The sequence below is a fragment of the Zonotrichia albicollis genome, chromosome 6 (assembly GCF_047830755.1).
Source record: "Zonotrichia albicollis isolate bZonAlb1 chromosome 6, bZonAlb1.hap1, whole genome shotgun sequence".
Taxonomy (NCBI): Eukaryota; Metazoa; Chordata; class Aves; order Passeriformes; family Passerellidae; genus Zonotrichia; species Zonotrichia albicollis.
Window position 1 is genome coordinate 1,564,874 of NC_133824.1, and position 18,728 is coordinate 1,583,601.

The window sequence follows — 18,728 nt, forward strand, 5'->3', positions numbered from 1 at the left end:
CTGGGGCAGGAGCTCCCAAGGTTGCCCTAGCTGACCTAGAGAGGGCTGTGAGCAGTCAGGGTGCATTGCTGGTGTGTTGCCTGTTCACCAGCAAATTCAGTTCCTGGAAAGACTAGTGGTGGTTTGAATCTAAGAATGGTGATGTTCCTGGCCAGAATGGGAAGTATTTTATTTTATTTTATTTTATTTTATTTTATTTTATTTTACTTTCAGGTTTTGGATGCTTCTGAGAAAAACATTTAAAACTGATATATCACCTAGAAAATGAGCATGAATGACTTTTTACGGGAGTAATAGAAACTGAAACATGAACATTCAACAAAATATTTTGTCCACAGGAACTGCAAAGCTGCATTTAAAGCAAAGTGGTCAGTGTGTCTTCAGGTGTCCTTTCTCAGCCACGCACTCAGCTTGCTCGTGCTGTCCTGGGGGAGGAAGGAGGGACAGAGGGACATGGCAGCCTCCAAACCCCCTTTGCCATGGGGAAAGCATCAATTCATCATCCTTGTACAATATGTACATAGGGCTTGTTTGATCTCATCTTGCAGCTGAGAAACTGCACCACAAATTTTCCCCTGAGCGGGTTTTCACATGTCATTAACAAATCCCACAACATAAAATCAATCATAGAAAATATTCAGCAAAAAATAATGGGGAGGAATTTCTCTGCTTCCCTGTTTGTGATATCTTTTGAATCATGGCTACCCACTGCTGGCAAAACTTGTGGAGTTGCATAAGTTTCCCTGCTCAGGGAAATCTCCCCACAGACTTCAGAGGGATTTTTGCATGGGTAAAAGTTCAGAATACATCCATCATGGTGAAAGAAGGGATCCTTCTGTTTACTTGTCCAGGTTTCACATGAAAAAGGGGAAACCAAAACCTGCTTTTTTCACATTAAATGGTTATTATGTGACATCCAATGAGCTAATTTCAGGGCAAACTCTGTGTGTGTGTGTGTTGTGTGTAACCCTGGTGAGTGACTGCCCTGGAGCCCTTACATGTGAAGACTTCAATCAAGATTAGTTAAAATGTAATAAATCTAAGTAGGCAGAGTGGTCTGCCCGGACTATTAATAGCAGGAGCGGGGAACTCAACAACTGCTGGTTGCTCAAAGGGCTTAAATGGATAAAATGAAACAGAAGGTATATGTTTTATTATAGGGTGTCACAGTGTTATCAGATGCGTGGAAATCATCCTTGCAATGCTACTGCACCACTAAATCTTGCATGCAGGCTGAATGAAGAGGATTACTTCCAATATCCTTTTGCTCATGCTGCTGTCATAGCTTTTCCATATTTGACTTTGGGAAAAGAAGAAAAGAGTTTGCAAGAGGAAGAGTCATGGCAACGCTGCGTGTTAGCACCAAATCAGATTGGTCATGGCTGATCTCAGCAGGACATCAGAAGTTACAAAGCCAGCAGAAATGGCCAAAGAGCCTTTGCAGGGATCCACTGGTATTTGGGTTTATATCCATTTCAAAGGGAAGAAGATATGGGTAAAGCTCTTTATGGCTGACTGACGTAAAGCATTTATGAATGTAAGAGAGTAGGCAACTTGGCCCAGTGTGCCAGAGGAGAAGTGCATTTAGAACTGGATTTTATCTTCAACTCTAAGGAGTCTGACTCCAGTGTGGGCACTGCTTCTTAATCCTTGCCCACCTTTACTCTCTCCTGAGCACTGGCTCTGCCAGTGGTGTGGCACAAACACCATTTCTCAGCATATGTTTGTTCAAGGACTACCCCAATGTGCCCAATCTTAGCATCTGTAGGAGGTATCATAATGCTAATATAACCTGTGGGCTGGCTGGAAATATTTTAAGACATGCTTCTAATATGAGTTTCCCTGTGGGTGTGTAGCTGGGATTAGCAGGTTTTCTGCAGATATTACTAGAACTGCTAGAAATGAATAATGGAAAATGAAACCTAATTTCCATTATATTCTCTCTCCTCTTCCAGAAAAATGACAAAATACATTAGAATGTTGGAAGTGGGACACATTTATTTGAATAGAGCTATACCACTTCCCGTAATAGCTACTAGAGAACTTCCAAAGTTCCCTATTTTTCTTTCAGCTTCCAAATTCATAGTACTATGAAGGATGGCAAGTCATAACGCTGACAGGGATTGGATTTTTTGTTGCAGCCTGAAATCATGTACATCCTGCTCACATTTCCCTTACAGGTCTAGGGGTCTGCTTTGCACTCAGTCTTCCAGATTTGAATATGCATCTACAAGTAGAACCTTTCATCCAGTGACCCTTTCAAATGATGCAATTTCTTGAAAATCTACTACAGCCTTAGGAAAAGCAAGAATGGGAACCAGTGAAGCAGTGGTTACAATGACAGCAGCCTTACAGTGCCTGAAGGGAGCTACAAGAAGGCTGGAGGGGGACTTTTTACAGGGTGTGTTGTCATAGAACAAGGGATAATAGCTTGAAACTGACAGAGGGCAGGTTTAGAATAGATATTGGGAAGAAATTCTTGGCTCTCAGTGTGATGAGACATGGGCACCAAATGACAAAAATTGACTGTGTCCACGCTCCATAGTATTTGGGAGCAGGTCTTCATTTGGCCCCATGAGATGGCCCTCCAACGTGAATATTTTTTACCTATTATTGCAGATGAAAACAACACTGAGGCCATCCTGTCACCAGCCAGAATGGTTGAAATGGAGGGCTTGCACTGTTGTGTCCTGGAAAGAAGCTCTGGGAAGATGGAAACACTCAGAATCACACTCCATGCTGCAGGAATCAGCAGCTGGACAGGTTTATCCATATAATCACTTAGATAAGGGCCAGTCTACCTGCATAGTCAGGAAACATAAAATAGGATAATCCCAGAAAGGGAAAAATGGATTGTCTCTTCTCCAGGCTGCTGGGGCTGCTCCATGGTGCCTGCACTGTGATATCTGTCTGTCTTCCTCTGGCCATCTGGAACCAGGGGGAGCAGCACAAAGCGTGTGTGAAGGCAGATGACAACAGCTGAAGCTGGAAAGGAGAAGCAGAGAAAGACAGAGGAAGCTGTTAGTAATGCCAGAATCTATTTTGGTAGATGCAGGGGTTTCATTTATTTTGCAACATAGAAATTGGGAAAAACTAGAAACAAATCCTATAATGACAAAGGTAGACTTGTGAGAAATCATAAATTTTTTACCAAAAAACATCAATAATTTAAGCTATTGATATTGACCTATTAAAGCACTCGAAATTGCAATTCTCTTCCTTATCTTTCCCCTTTTTACTCTTCATTCCAATTCCCTTTGTTCCTCGCTTGTCACTCAACATCACATAGATTTTGTGATAATCTGCATTTTCTTTTCAGCTTTCTTGAAATCATCTGGTTGCCCGTGTCTCGTTTCTCTTAAGTCACTCTGGGTGCAAATCATCTGACACAATTTCAGCCATTTGAGAGTCAGGTACTCACCCAGGCTGCTCCTCTGGGCTCCATTTACAGAGGGCAGAGGGAGACCCAGCTGGCAGTTTATCCCACGCTCTCTAGGAAGGGGCCAAAGGCTGAGCTTAGCTTTCACTGGACATCTAAATCTGAGAGAGAGAAAGAGGGTGACAAGCCCTGTCATCTGTGACTTTCCAATAACTGCATGTTACTGGGCTTACAAGGACAAAAGGAGGAATAAAACAAAGACATGACATAATTTGAAAGGAAAAAAAAGTAGAAAATCAAAATTCTTCACTTGTCACAAAAGCAGATTTTTTTTTAAGAAATGTTATGCTTAAGAAAATCCAAAACTTTTCACATCTATTCCAAATTTAGGGCAAAAAGGACATTTTAAGCAGAAAAGTATAAACCACATTTAGTAAAATTATAGACACTATTTCTCTAAACCTCCCCAGCATGTCGTTGAATACTTCATGAAAGGTGAGAGAATGTTTTAAGCAAGAACATTCTTCTAGCAGCTATGAGCAGATTTGTCATTGACCACAGAGCAGATGTGTTCTGTGATCTGACAGATGTTCCAATGAAAACAGGGGAACCCAACACATGGATCAGAAACATATTTTATCTGGAGCTCTAGTGCATTGTCTGCAAAAAACCATAAAGCCAAACCAGGTATTCAATTTATCATAAAATTACTTAAAACTTAAGGAAAGTTCTAGAATTTTCTTCTTTTTCAAAGTAAAACAAATCTGTAGAACTTCATGTGACATTTAAGTGCCTCTAACTCCACTTCCCTGTCAGCCCCATATCATCCCTTGACATCTCTTCATTTCTCCCTATTTGTCTCAATTAAAAGATCAAATGTAATTTTCCAACTGATTTTCCTTCCTGAAATTTTTAATTCCATTTTTCCAACATCCTATTAAGTGTCAATCTCTCTGCACATGCATAAATTACTTTATAAACTTGGGAGGTGGGGGGAAGATAAGAAGAGGAGCATAGATAAAACCCCAAATAATTCACAAATTGAGGCTAAGGAATTAATGCCATGTGGAATTTAATGACATGGGGTGCTCTGCTGCCTAAAGCCTGTCCAGTCACACTGCCCCTTCCATGGAGCTCTGTGCACAGCTCTTTCCATGTGCCATTGCAGGGAGGTGTGGACTGGAGGTGGTTTGATAAGATGCTCAGTCTGGGGTTTCAGGCCATGCACTTTTCTGCTTTGTCCTGAGAGGAGCTGACCTGCAATAATGCTCAAAATCAGGAGAAGTCCCCTGTATAACTGGAGATCTGCTCTGTTTAACAGCATCTCACAGATTCTGGCTGGCCAGCTGAGCCCCACACTCCTCTGTGATTGCAATGAGTGGGAGAAATCTTCTTTCTCTTCACTTTAGTAGTAATTCATTAAACTGGAAATTACCCCAGCTGGAAAATCGATATGGCCCTGGCTTATAGGGGCATATGAATGCACAGCGCCTTCTGCAAACAGAGGTTTAATTTACCTCCCAATTGCCATGAGCTGAAGTGATATCAACTGCAGCAGTGTCCCATGTAATCGTGGCTGAGGTCAGGCTTTAATGTTTGCAATTCCTGTGCAACACACAGCTCTTTTGGCAGTGACTTTGTTGGTAGGGCTGTCAGAAAAAAAGCACTTTGTTCTTCTAAAAGCACTACCCCTGTGATGTAGATGTGTCACTATTATTGCAGGCTTGTTCTCCCTATGAGAATTCCCTGAGATGCTCAGACAGACCTGTGAAAAGAGGGATTCTGCACATGGGGACACAGAGGCACGAGGTGGCAGTGTGGTCAGGGGGGTTTTCCCCTTCATTGTGTTGTCCTGACATCAGTGTTTGGCAGAACTGACAGTCAAGCAGTAATTCAGCTCTCAGGCCATGGCTCCGTGGTCCTTTCTTCCCTAAGGAATTTCCCCTGTGCTGATGTTCGAGCTCAGGGTCATGTGCTGGTGACCAGCAGATCCAGGTGGCAGTTTTGTGAAGCATGTTGGATTCCCCTTGGCATTCTCAGCTGCCTCCAGCCACTTTCTGCTTCCCTGCTATTTGCCCCCAGGTCTTTTTCCTCACCTTTAAGCTGGTGAAACGTTGTCTGTGTCCAAGTCCCTCGGTGCTAAATTCATTTGTGTTCACAAACATTTGAAGGCAACTATAAAAGTGCAAAAAAATGAATATATGTTAATGTATTCTGCAATCATAAAACCAGAAAAGGGAGAAAAGAAAGCAGTGATTTTATCTCTGTAGAAAGAATAATTTAAGAAACATTACCAAACATAGCTACAGAACATGGCTAATGACTCCATTTCAGGTCTTAACCTCCACAGTGACCTGCCCATAAATGAGGTATTTTTTCAACCTCATGTACTTCCCAAGCTGCAAATAATCCATAGTATCAGTGATTCCAGTCTCATTTATTTGCACCAGTGTGACTTTCTTTTTCAAATAAAAAGCACAGTGCCACACATTCTGCCTACAGCTGGAATAACATGAGAGCTGCTAGCTGTTAGAATTCACCCGAGGGGAGCAGTTTAAGGTAAAGCAGCATTAGCCTGGAGCACATGTCACAGCACAAGAGAACCCCTTCAAAATGAAAATAAAAATGCAAATCTGCCCTCTGTGTTGCCTGTTACACCATCTCTCTAGGTTTTAAACATTAAGAGAACAGCTTTGTTTGACTTTTTTACTCCCAGGTTGGTTCTTTAGCTCAGTGCACAGATATTATTCTGCCAAATAACTCCTGTGTAACTTGAGCTACGCCACAAGATTAATCCCTTGGTTTTTTTAGAGGACAACCTGATGGAAAGAGCTGCAGTTAGCAGGTGGGCTTGTGACAAAGAAAAGAGAGCAAGGATCAATTATAGCCTTGAACGTGGCTGCTCAACTATGTATCAGATAACCACCAATTCCCTGAAAATCTGTCACTATCCAGCAGTTGCTACGCAAGGGTGAGCGTGGGGCTGCTGAGTTCATGTTCATAATCGGGCCAGGTGGGTGATGCCTTTTAAGGAGAAGTGGCAGGAGGAATGCACAGGGACCCAGGATGAATAGCCCTGCCATTTTTGCCTGAATGAAAGGCACTTGATGGCCTGGGACTTGATGGCCAGTTTTGTTTCCAAAGGGTTTTTCTGGGGTGACAACATAGAAGCAGGGCCCTGTCGGTCAGGTTGTGATGCTGCTTTGGTGGCATGGATATGTGGAGGATAAGGAATGGGTCTGATTGCTTGCTTTCTCCTGGACACAGCCCCCTTCTGAATATCCCCAATTTTTTCACTGTAACATATGTTTCTGTGGATCTCCAATTTCTAATTTGTCCTCCTGCTGGCACCATTGCACAGACATTCTCATTTTGATACAGGACACAAAATCTGGAGGTTGCTTTAATCAGTCAGACAAGATTATCACATGAAAACACTTAAGATTGCTCCCTTATCTGTGGGGATACATGCAAAGCTCTTTGATGAGAGAAAGAACATGCTGGTTCCACATCTCATTTCTCCAAACAGTCCTCAGAACCTGGTGAAACATCTGGCTGACCCAGCTGCCACACTTACCAGATCTTCATGTTCACCAAGACAAACCCCCCTTATCCCACCTCAGGCTACCAGCCCTGTGTGATTGCAGTGAGTGGGAGAAACCTTCTTTCTTCTAACTTTAGTAGTAATTCATTAACTGGAAATTACCCCAGCTGGAAAATCGATATTCCCACCTGGCAGCAGTTGTACTTGCACTGCTGAAACAGCCACTGGAAGAGACCTGCCAGCATGAGCTTGAGACCCACCAACATTACCAGGTATGGAAATGGCCCTTCAGCAAAAAAATCTCATTTCCTGTGGTGTGCATTTGCCAGGATTACCCAAAATTTTTCACCAAGCTATCACAAAGTCTGAATGAAGTTGAACAACAGGTGAAGAAAGGAAGGGGCAGTGGGACACATCACTCATAAGGTGACCACAGATGAAACTGTCCCCACAGCTGGATGCTTCTCAAGTGCTCTGCAGACCCATTCACAGCTGTTCCTCAACAAACCTTTCTATATCATGAAACTATATCATACAGATGAGAAAATCCTGCTCAGAGGCCAGAAAAAAATAACCAAGGCAAAACAAACACAAGAAAATAAACAGATATTTTAGTGCCAAAAGACCAGTAGATTTTAAGTGTCAAGAAATGAGGCTGTTTTCAGAAGGGACTAAAAAGATTGAGGTAATGGGAGCTCAGGGACTGTGGTTGCCACTACACAGTGGGACAGCTGAAGTCAGGGACTGGTCCCAGCTGTCCTCTTCATGTTCCCCATCCAGAGAGGCAGGACATCTGCCCGCCTCAGCCACTGCATTTTTAACTCCATGTGAGTCAAGACCCTTAGGTTCCTCCTTTTGAAGATAGAGTGTAAGCCCTTATGTCTCTTAGTTGTGTATAAAAATACTCACCAAAAACCAGACATGGAGTTACAGGGCAGTGACTCACAACTGCCTATTATTTACTAAATAATTTTATGGTACACTAAGCACTTATTATGTTCTTCTTTGCCCTCCCAGGGGAATTGTTGCAAATGAATTTTGGGAGATGGTGTCTGTCCCAAAGCACCTGTAGTTTGGACAGAAAAGATACACAAAGTGTGCAAGCATGAATGGTGGGGCAGATAAGAGATTTGCCTGAGGTCACAGCATTAAAACTGGGTTTTGTTTTTCCTCACGCCCCATTCCCTGTCAGGTATTTTGTCCATTCATTTCTGACGCTGCTATCCCTGGTGATGGAAAAAGTTTACTGAAAAATATGGCAGAACAGAATATTACCAATGAATGTAGGGGCTTTCACCTGGTACCTATTTGCAGGAGCAGTTATTACAGAGGAACTAATCCTCAGGATTCCATGGCCCATGAAAAAAAGGTTGGCTTTCTTTGACACCGTTTTTATTTTCTCTCTTCTTCCACTGAGAAATGATAGTTTAGGATAGGAGAAGATGGGATGGGACATCCATTGCAAGAGTGCTTGATACAGATCCCACTGCTGTCCTGTGTGTACAAGTGATGTATCCATGGTATTCCAACTCCTCTGTCCAGAGGGGGGGGTGGGTGAGGCAGGGATGTGTCCAACAGCTGAGTGGGGAAGGAGAGCAAGTCTCCTGGCTGCTCCCCTCAGCCATCAGCTTTGCAACCCTACCCTTGGTTCATCTGGTGGTGGCTTTTGGGGTGACCACTTGTGCTCTCCTGTGAACTCAGGGTGCTCCACACACCTGTCATGCCTCCATCCCTGCTCTGCTATTGCACACAGAGGTGCCATTCAGATGTTTCCCATTTTACCAGGAGACGACAGTGGTGTGAACTCAGAGAACAGCGAGAGCTGTGGACAGAAAGGGAAGCAGAGGGGATTGCATCTGCTGCCTGGAAACCTCGAAAGAGGCACTGGAGAAGCTGGAGCTGAATGTTAACACCTGCCTCTGAGAGCTCTCTGCTTTGTCTATAATTGGAATATTTGTCCTTGAAGCAGCTCAGCTATGCCCCTGAGGAGGAAGAGCAGGGAGAATGTCTCAGGGAACTGTAACAGCCAGTGAGCTGCAGGAAACATAAATGTGTGTATCTTAGGCTTTTGTGATTCCTGTGACATCTTGCTGAATGTTGGAAAGGCAAAACATTTATAAGAACAGCAAAGTATCCCGATACAAAATGAGTAAAAATTCAGGCCCTTTGGAAATCATTTGCATTTTAATAGCATTTATTCCTACAGACAGGCAGCAAAGAGAGAAGTTGTTCAGGGATCACAGGAATATTCCAACCATATGAACATGCTCCCTATGGCATTTACTCCTGAGTACCTAAACCCACAAATGGGTGTGGATGGCAAGAGGGGAGGGGAGCTCTTGTGGGAAAGATGGAAGAGGAGCACTGGTGGAAAGGTACAACCAGATCTGTGAAAGATTTCCTATTCTTGGCACTATGAGGAGATTTTGTGTAGATACAAGTTTGCACATGCAGCAACCTATCAGTTTAAGCTGGGGTGTAGGAAAACCATCAAATTTCCACAGCCAGAGGCTGTGGAAGCCAAGGGAAGGGAAAGGGTCTCTCCTGGTGGACCAGAGACACAGTGTGAAGGGTAGGACCTCTTCATGGGTCAAAATTGGGTTTGATTGAAGGCAAGAGGTGAATCTTGAAGCTTTCTTAAACCAAGGGAGGATGACCTGAATCCCTCCAATCAGAGCAGTGGTGGGTGTTAGAAAAAGGCAAATCCCTCAAATGCTTTGCCCTTCACAAAAACAGCCTGAACCTTCAACATCAAAAGTTGAAGAGAAAGGCAAGATGATGAGAAAAATGGCAATGGTGTCCCTTGGTGCAGACCACAGTGGATCTTCCAAATGGGTGTGTACAGAAACAGGGCCCAACCCACCACAGCTGCTCAGCCAAGCTCCAGGCAAGGGTGGGAGCTGAGCACCAGGTGAATCCCTCTCTGTCCTGGCAGATAACACCTTCCCAAGACACCAGGAGCAGCAGAGGAGAGGGCACGAGCAGCCCTTGGCTGGCTCAAACCCTCGGTGGCGAGAACCCAGCAGAGCTGATGGCTCCGCTGCTGCTGCCAGCCCCGTGCCAGTGAGCCTGCCCGGCCTTGCAGCCCTTTATCATTTTAATTTAGCTCTGCAAACCCTGAGCCGTTAGGGCAGGATTCATGCCTCTGGTATTTGCTCTTGGCTCCGGCAGGAACACACTCTCCATGGCTGCTGGGTGCTGGGAGAGGCCCTGCACACCATGGCGTGGTGGTGCCGGCAGCTCGGCCAACACCGCGGTTCCTGATTCCTGTGGGGTTACTCAGAGAACATGGAGCAGGAGGAATGGGCTCCCTCAGGGAACAGATTTGGCTGCTCTGGGTGAAATCCAAGCAATGCTCACAGCAGGAACACACTCTCCATGGCTGCTGGGTGCTGGGAGAGACCCTGCACACCACGGCATTGGTGGTGCCGACAACTTGGCCAATGTCATGGTGCCTGATTCCTGTGGGGTTACTCAGCTGGCTGGAGAACATGAAGCAGGAGGAATGGTCTCCCTCAGGGCACGGATTTGGCTGCTCTGGGTGAAATCCAAGCAATGCTCACCCACATGCTGCTGAGGCTGGCATGATGGCCAAAGGAGGGGGTCCTGCAGCAAGGCAGGGACGTGGCTTCCTCTCCTCACTTGTGATTGCTGTCCTACCCCAAATGAGCTGGGCAAAACTTTGGTAGGTGGGCACAGCACCAAGTGAAGCTGTTGGATGTCCCCCTCCAAGACGAGCTGGGGGCTAAATGTGAGGCTGCTTTGGTCCATCCTGATGTGATGTTGTAGCACTTGCCATGGATTTTCCCAGCCAGCCCCATGGCCCCAGTGAGCCCCAGCCCGGCAGAGTGCCCAGGCCTGGCGTGCTGGGGCACCTTTCAGCCTCGTTCATGGTGGTTGTGCCTTCCCTCCCGTGCCAGCCCACGCTGCCCACGCTGTCTCAGTGCTTCCTGCAAGCCTTAACAATGGAGCCAAGCAGAGGCTGCCATCCCCTGGGAGCTCTGGAAAGCTCCATGGTATATCCCCAAGGTGGCTCAGAGGTACCCAAGGGCAGCCTTCCCAGTGGACATCTTGGCAGGCTGCAGCTCCAAACTGTCTGTCCTTCATCCCAGGATGACATGGAGCCAGCCCAGAGTGGTGATTTCAGCACTGCCCCTGGGTTGGCATGGGAAAGGAACCTGGGAGCCTGCTCTGTTTTACACCCTCCTGTAGCACCTCAGGAGCATATTTCTTGGCAAAGATGAAAGCATAAGGATTTTGCTTTGTTTCTGTTTTCAAAAGCAAAATATCTCAGTGAAAACATTTCAGATCTAATAGCTTGACTAAGCTTTGAATTCCTGTGGTCACAGAAAGTGATGTCTTATGAACATCCATAAAATCTTCAGGCATTAATCACAAGTGCAATTTTTCTCTTGCTCCTGCAGCAGCAGCAGGCAGTGTGCTGCAGGACCTGCTCCTGTAGGGAAGGGGAATGCACACTGCAGGTTGACCCTAGGGAAAACACACCAAACTCCCACCATCCTCAAGCATGACACAGTCTGGAGTAGCATTTTGACATGAAGTTAGTGGAGCTGCTCCAGACACTGTAGCTGAGACCACATTTTGGCTTAAAACTTTTCCAAACAGCCTCTGTAGCAACACCATGGTGTCCTTTGCCACTGGGAGAGGACCAGGCATGTGTGCCATCTTCCCTCTGGTGACACCTCCAGCCTCACAGCTAAGGGCGTCTTCAGCCTTGCAGGGTTTTCAAGACATTTTGGTAGATATTTTTACTACTCATGAAGGCTTCATATTGTACTTAAAGCAGTGATTTGGCTCTTAATTATTTTCTCTTCTAGGAAATTACTTCAATTTTTTTATTGTTGTTGTTTTTAAAGTTAAAATAGTTTATATTTCATTGTGTTTCCTCCCTACCTCAAAAGAAATGTCATTTATAGGACACCAATGGCTGCACCCAAAATTTAATTGCTTGTGGGAACTTGCCTGTCTATGAATGCATCAGCTGTTTTTATACCAGAATCAAAAATGTATTTAGAGAAAAAAAAAGATAAAAGAAAATGGAGTGTAATAAAAAGTATAGCTGAAGGGGTTTGAGAGGCATCTCCATATCAAGAAAAGTTACATCACCTGTGAAAACATCAGATATACTGTTCCAGCTCTGCAGTCATTATCCTTATTAGCAGCGTTGTTATTACCACTGGAACAAGAGTGAGCTCAGGGCCATGGAAACAGGAGGGCTCTGGGCCACATCCTGCACATCCTGCAGCACACGCCATGGGAGGCCTGACCCAGACATGCAACAGCAAAAAAAAAACAAAAAAACAAAAAAAACTTGTGCAGAAGAGATGAAGGAGAATTTTTGTAGCTGCATTTCTAGGAGAAGTGTTTTTTCTTGAGAAGGAGCATTTTAGAAATTCCTTTTATTGTTTCTCTCTCACTGCAAACACACAGGGGCAACTGACATAAGAAATTGGGCATGTTCCTAGAAAAGAGGGATTATTAATAAAGCTCTTGCCTAGACAGGAGCTGCCTGCAGCCCAGTGGAGATCTGCCTGCTAACCCATGTAAGAGGCACACACTGAGAGCTCCTTTACCTTCAGGCACCAGCAACCCTCAAAACCATCACACTGTCTTCCTGCCCTCCCAGGGATCATGAAAAACCTCAGTGCTTCATTCAGAGGAGCTGTTTTAGTCCCATGTGTGGCAGAGGAGAGAGGAGGACACCACCAGGAAGTTTTCTCACCCTAAGAGGATTATTGAGAGGAAGGGCCTGTGTCTTCTCACTGGCTTGTAGCTTCTCCTATCAATAACAAAGGCCTGTCTGAACCAACACACTCTTTAAATTGGGCTACTCCAGGCAGGTTGGCAGAATTAAATCTGGCCAAAGGTGGATATTTTGTAAACAAAATGCGTTAAATATAAAAAAAAAGCCAGCCCCCTTTCCTAGGAAGCCACCCACTTTTTGCATGCCAGATGCTCTGCTGCCTGGAAACTTTCCAGACAAAGTGCAAAAAAGTTTCTGGATGGGCTGCGAATTAATTCAGCAGCAGTTCATTTGTTTCCTTTAGCTGCATGTACCAATTGCAAATAAGCTTAACAGATGATATTTGCTACTTAGAATAGTTTATAAAACAGCACAGGAATTATTTATAGCTGGACTTCACTGCATACATTCAGTCTGAGGTTCAAGAAATCAAGCTCTCTAGCACCAGTTAAGCTCCCTCTTGTTAAAGTTTCATAAATTACCATCAATGGAGAACAGTGCGCAGACTTACACCATGCCAGCTGGAATCCTGGAAGACGGGTTTGCCACTTCATCAGCAAGAGGAATCACACCAGTTTTCACAAGGAAACAGGAGGAACTGATCTTCCTGCTGCTCTGCATGGGTTGGGTCCTCTGCTGATCCGTGCTACTGCAGCTCCATCAGCAGCACCACCACAACTTTTCCCCACCCAGGCATCCAGACTGCAAGAAATTAGAAGTGCATTGTATTTAAATGTCAGCATTTTGCAAATAAGTCCACAGAAAAAATCCTTGCATTTTTTACTGTGTGCTATGTCTCATTTTTAGATAATACCAACAGCTCATTTCAGGGCAATTAGGAAATAAATAGACATACATATGCATAAATGTATGTATGGATGTAGGGGCAATTTTATAACTAGCATGTTAACAGGATTGTCACAGGCCCAGACTGCACTAGTGGCTCCATCAACTCACCATCTGAAATATCTCTTTTCTAGATTAATCTCTTAAAGCTCATTTAACTCCCCACACTTCATGGTTTGGGATACTGTTGTATTGTTTCACTCCAACATATCAGCTGGTTACTTGTTTAGCTGGAAAAGTCCTTCTGCATATACAGTTACCTATTTTGCATTTCAAAATGAGATGGACCACTTATCTGTAAAACTGGTCTTGAGGTATACCTGCAGCACCATGAGAGATTTAAAAAGTCAGCCTTTCTTTAGCCTCACAAAGAGGATGGCTGATGCCTCCAGACCTGCTGAACAAACTCTGTGCTCTGCACCTCCTTGGAAAGAAAACAAAGCAGATGCCTGTGCTAGCAAGAGGGATTTTTTTCCAAGGGGTCCAGCAGCACTTGTGATCCTGTTGCCAATTAGCTCTGCTCCTGTGAGGAGAACTTGCAGAGGTCTGGAGACAATGCAGGTAAACCTGGTTTGCCTTTCTCCTCCAGCATGCCAGGAAAAGCTTTCAGATGACACAGAGGTGCCCACAAGGCCTTTGGATGACAGGCTGGAGATGGCTGCAGTCACTTCCAATGGCATCAGCATCATCCAGCAGGGAGCTCTGTGCTCAGAACAGTCAGTACAAGGCATCCAGTAAGTGCCAGGAAATGCCTGACATTTGGATAATTATGCGCTTATTGTTCACATGAACATCAAGTCCCAGGGAGCCTGGATACCCAGAAACAAGTCAGGCAGTGTGGGTGCCTGCAGACCAGCTTGTTGTCAGAGTCAAATACCACATAATTTGAACTGAGGCTGTCTTCAAATTGCATACAGAGCCATAGCTTCTCTTTTCCTTGAGTCCTCTCTAGATTTGAACCAGGTTGCATAATTGGAAGGATCAAGTGGGAGTTAAATCCATGGCTCTTGACTTCTTTCAAAGGCAAAATAGTGCTTACTGCCTTGCATTCCTTCAGGGAGCTCCTGTCCAACAGGAGAGATCTAATGACCTAATCCACGTGAAGCCCTGGAGATACTGTTTTTGCTTCAAAGGCTAAATGCAAATTTTGTTCTTGTACCTTGTGTGGTTGAAGGGCTTGGCGTGAGTACAGAGGTGGGAGGTGCAGAGGGCACTGCTGCCTGCCTGTCTGAGGGATCAGCAGCAAGTAACAGCAGCACCTAGCCACAAAAAGGCTGGAAGATAAAAGTCCTGCTAGTTGCTCTTCAGGTTTTCTTGTGATGATGCAGGGACTGCCTCCAACACTGCAGGTTCCTCAGTGTGCCCCAGAAGTGAGATCCCAACTGATTTTGAAAAAGCAATTTTTCCCCACCTCAATCTCAAAGACCTTCAACTCCTCCCAAGGCTTCTTCTCACACCCCAAACCCTCTTCCTCTCCCAGTATTTTGCCATACAACCATCACCTTCTTGGCTGTCACCCTCACTCCTGGAGAGCATGTGGGTGAGACTCAGAGCCCTGTCCAGCTGTGCTCCATGGCCATCCAGGCATGGGCCTCTAAGGTTGCACCACTGAACACTGGTGGGGAGGCATGAGACCAAAGAAATTGCTTAGGCTGCATTTTTCCATTTAAAATACCATCTCCTCCCTTCCCTCTTTCTGCCCAAGGCCACTGACCTCTAAGATTTGTCAAAATCTTGGTGTCTGAGCATCCAGTCTGCATCAGCTTCCCCTCCTCAAGGCTGTTTTGCCTTTTCTGCTTATCCACCTTTGTTGAAATGCAGACTTCTCCCATCCTGCTCATGAATAGTCTGAAGCCACTACAGCTCTTGCAGGCTGTAAATTTTGTCCCAGTTCACAATGTTCAACCCTGAAACAAGAATCAAATCAAATGAGGGCTGTGACCACATGTGGCATCAGCTGGTGATAAACAGAAGAGCATTTCTGAAAGAAACCCTGCTTGGTGGAAATTGGTGCTAACAGGTCCCCTTGAACAGCTTCCACTTGGTCAGAGCCTTCTGAAGGCTGGATGCTATTTCCAGACCAAGCCTGCACAACACCCAAATATTGCAGACTGTTGATGGCTTCAAAAAGGGGTTGAAAACATCATCAGCACAGCATAATTATTCACAAAACAGGCCAATTTCAATGCTCAGCACAATAGTTTTAAACAATAGTTGATGAAAATCAATTTCCAAGTCAGTTGAGAGGCTGATAACATCCCTGGTTGCACGGCTCATTCCCAAGTAATCATATTAGAGGCAGATGTCACACAAGAATGTGACTCCACTTACCATTAAGAGACACTGAGCTCCTTTGTCTTCTGAAGCAAGTTTCCATGGGATTATACTAGAATAATCCCATGGGTAGAATAATTTAAAATTGAAAAACAATAACAATCCTGAAATAATTTAATGGGCTATTCCTTTAATCTTCCTTCTATGGAAGAATCCAAACTAATCAGGGGTAAGGGGACACCTCTCCCCAGGGCTAAATGGCCATGAAATGCTCACTCACATCCAATTTCTGTGGGACCAGGCCATTTAGTGGTTGTCAGTATCTTTGCAAATCTCCCTCCTAGGTGAAATTGCACTCTGCTGTTCTGCCAAAAAGCAGTAGTTACTTTTGGTTTTCAGGGGGGCTTTCTTTTTCTAGATGAGAATATACAGATATTCTCATAACTTTAGAGAGGCTTTCAAAACCCAGGTGCAGAGGTTTGGCATCAGCAACCTCCCCAGAGCACTTTATAGCACATAAATCTTGCTCCCAGTTAATCAAACAGTGCTGGAGTGAGCCAAGGAACCATGAGAATGTAAAATGCTCTTCTCCTCCCTTCCTACTTATCAGAGATTTTTGCTGCTGCTTCTTCAGAGGCAGAGTGAGGAGTTTTATTGCTTTAAATGTGACTTTAGCACTGGTAAGGATGCTGCCTTGGTTGAACATGGTCATTTACTGTGCACAGGACTTTTCTGGGTTTGGGTTTTTTAACCCAAACCTGCCCTTGATGGCCCAGCTGCTCTCCTGCATTAACCCTTCTCTGGAACTGTTTTTTTCAGCCCTCATCTTTACTTTAACCCCAGTCTGGGTTCCCAGCAAGGCTGGAATTGTCGTGCAGTTGTGTTAGGAACAACCACACCATTTCTCCTAGCCAAAGAATTTGGCTGCTTTCCTACTGATCCTCTATGCTCGCTGGGCTGTGTGCTGCAGGACAGCTCAGGGTGCTTTGCCTTTTGTTGATGAAGAGTTTTGTGAGGGTGAGAGATGAGATAACTCCATGGATATCATAATTTTCCCACCAAAACTGGAGCAGGACCCCCTTTTTGCTCAAAGTTATCCCTGCAGACGCCAGACTTGTTTTCAAACAGGGATGCTCAGACTCAAGCTGAGCCAAATAGAGCCAGAGGAAAAGATTGCACCTCCAAACTGTCATGAAATCAGGATTAGCACATGAAGCAGGAGCTGTGTTTAAAGACTTGCTTAACCTCCTGCTTAACACAAGTCTTTGCTTTAATCTATAATGCCATCTAGTTTTGTTTTAATGAAGTTATGCAAAAAAGTTCTTCACTGAAAAGACCAACCCAGCATTTTCTTTCTTCCCTTCAAGTGGAGATGAAAAGCACTGCCTGCAGCCTGAAAGTTTGTTTCCTCAAGGAAACGGAAAGCAAAGAATTTACTTATATTAATGCTTTGTATCAAGTACTTTTGAATTTCAAGGGGTAAAAATCAGCCTTGACCTGGATGCTGAGTCCAGATTTTCATAATGTTTTTCCCACTCTGCTGGCGCCAAGGTCAGTGGGTTGCACTTCTGCTTCAGTCTGTTTTAATTCTGGTCTCTTAGCACTGACTTCTCTGTGCAAGACATGGAAGCCACACCCCAGTGTGTGCTACTCCCAGCCATTAACAATCCTGGGCTAAATAAACACACAAGGATCTTTCTGCATCTGGTTTTACTGGCAGGAGAAAGAGACATTATATGTCTCTGGAAATCTGATAAAACAATGACATATAAATTCTGGATTGCTAACATGGCCAGTTTAACTCCACTGGACAGAATTTGCTGCATGGCTTAAGGCTGAGAATAAAACCTCTCTCTTTTCCTAAGCACTGTAAACCAGAAAATACATTTAAATTAGCATTTGGCAATATCTACAACCTTCTAGCAGAAGATAATAGCCTCTCAAATTCAGTTTCTGCAGTCTGCCCCTCTACAGGGTAATGACTTGTCATTTGTTCTGTCTTATTTGTGGAGTATTGCACAAGCCTGTCTTTCTTCCATGAATATTTTAAAAAGCTGGATAGTTGCTTGGCAAAGGCCTGGGTTGGTGCCTGAGTATTGTGCAGTCTATACCACGCTCTGCCACAAGCTTCCTTGTGACCTTGATAAGTGCCTGTGCTTCTTCCATTTCTCAATTTCCCTTCACTGCAGTGTGCATTTTCCTCCTTCTGTACTTTGTAAATTCCTTAAACTGGTGAATATCTCTCTATATACTCATCTTCATACAGGGCTTACTTCAAGTGTAGATCAACTTTTCAGGTGCTAGAAGCACTGTGATTAAATGAAGAAAAAAATTCTGCTGTTGGTTTTGTTGCTGCAATACTTAAGATTATTTGTGCATGATATAAATATATGTCTGTTTGTTTAGCCCTTGTTTGCAAGAGCCATTTAATGAGGATCAGGTAAGGAGAAAATAGTCAATGCTATGAGCTGGTGAACATGGAGCAGGGATGGGCTTGAAGGATGAATTTACAGAAAAGTGACTGGCAGAGATGGGATCATGCAGTAAAACTTAAGGAAACACAGTCAGGAGAGCACTAACAACAGAGTAGATGGATATTTTGCCAAGTGTGGTGGAGGAAAATGGAAAAAGAGTGGATTGGGAGTGAAAACAGGGAGTTTAACTTTGGCCATTGTGATTCCTCATGAAGAAAAACATGAGCAACCAGGACATGAGAATTTCCCTCGGGCCGCAGGACATTCCTGGCCTGGAGAACCCAGAAGGATCTGGCTGCTTTTAACAGGGAAGCAGCGTCTGCATCTGTTTAAAATTTAGTCCCCATCTCTGACCTTTCTAAGAATTACAAGTGTGAGTCTCCTGGCAAGAAACTTCCCTCCCTGCTACCAAAACAGAGCCACCACCTTTCTCAGCAGACAGGGCAG

The 18,728-nt window shown here is 44.5% G+C and overlaps 1 long non-coding RNA gene across 1 annotated transcript; it reads right to left on the bottom strand.

Annotated features, from left to right (window-relative positions):
- Nucleotides 1-374: 374 nt before the first annotated feature.
- Nucleotides 375-13,372, bottom strand: LOC113459864 (uncharacterized). Its single transcript, XR_003381434.2, has 4 exons — nucleotides 13,199-13,372; nucleotides 5,476-5,554; nucleotides 3,422-3,540; nucleotides 375-2,985 (listed from the first exon to the last, which is right to left on the bottom strand). It is a non-coding gene; the product is annotated as an uncharacterized LOC113459864 (long non-coding RNA).
- Between the last annotated feature and the right edge of the window lie 5,356 nt (nucleotides 13,373-18,728).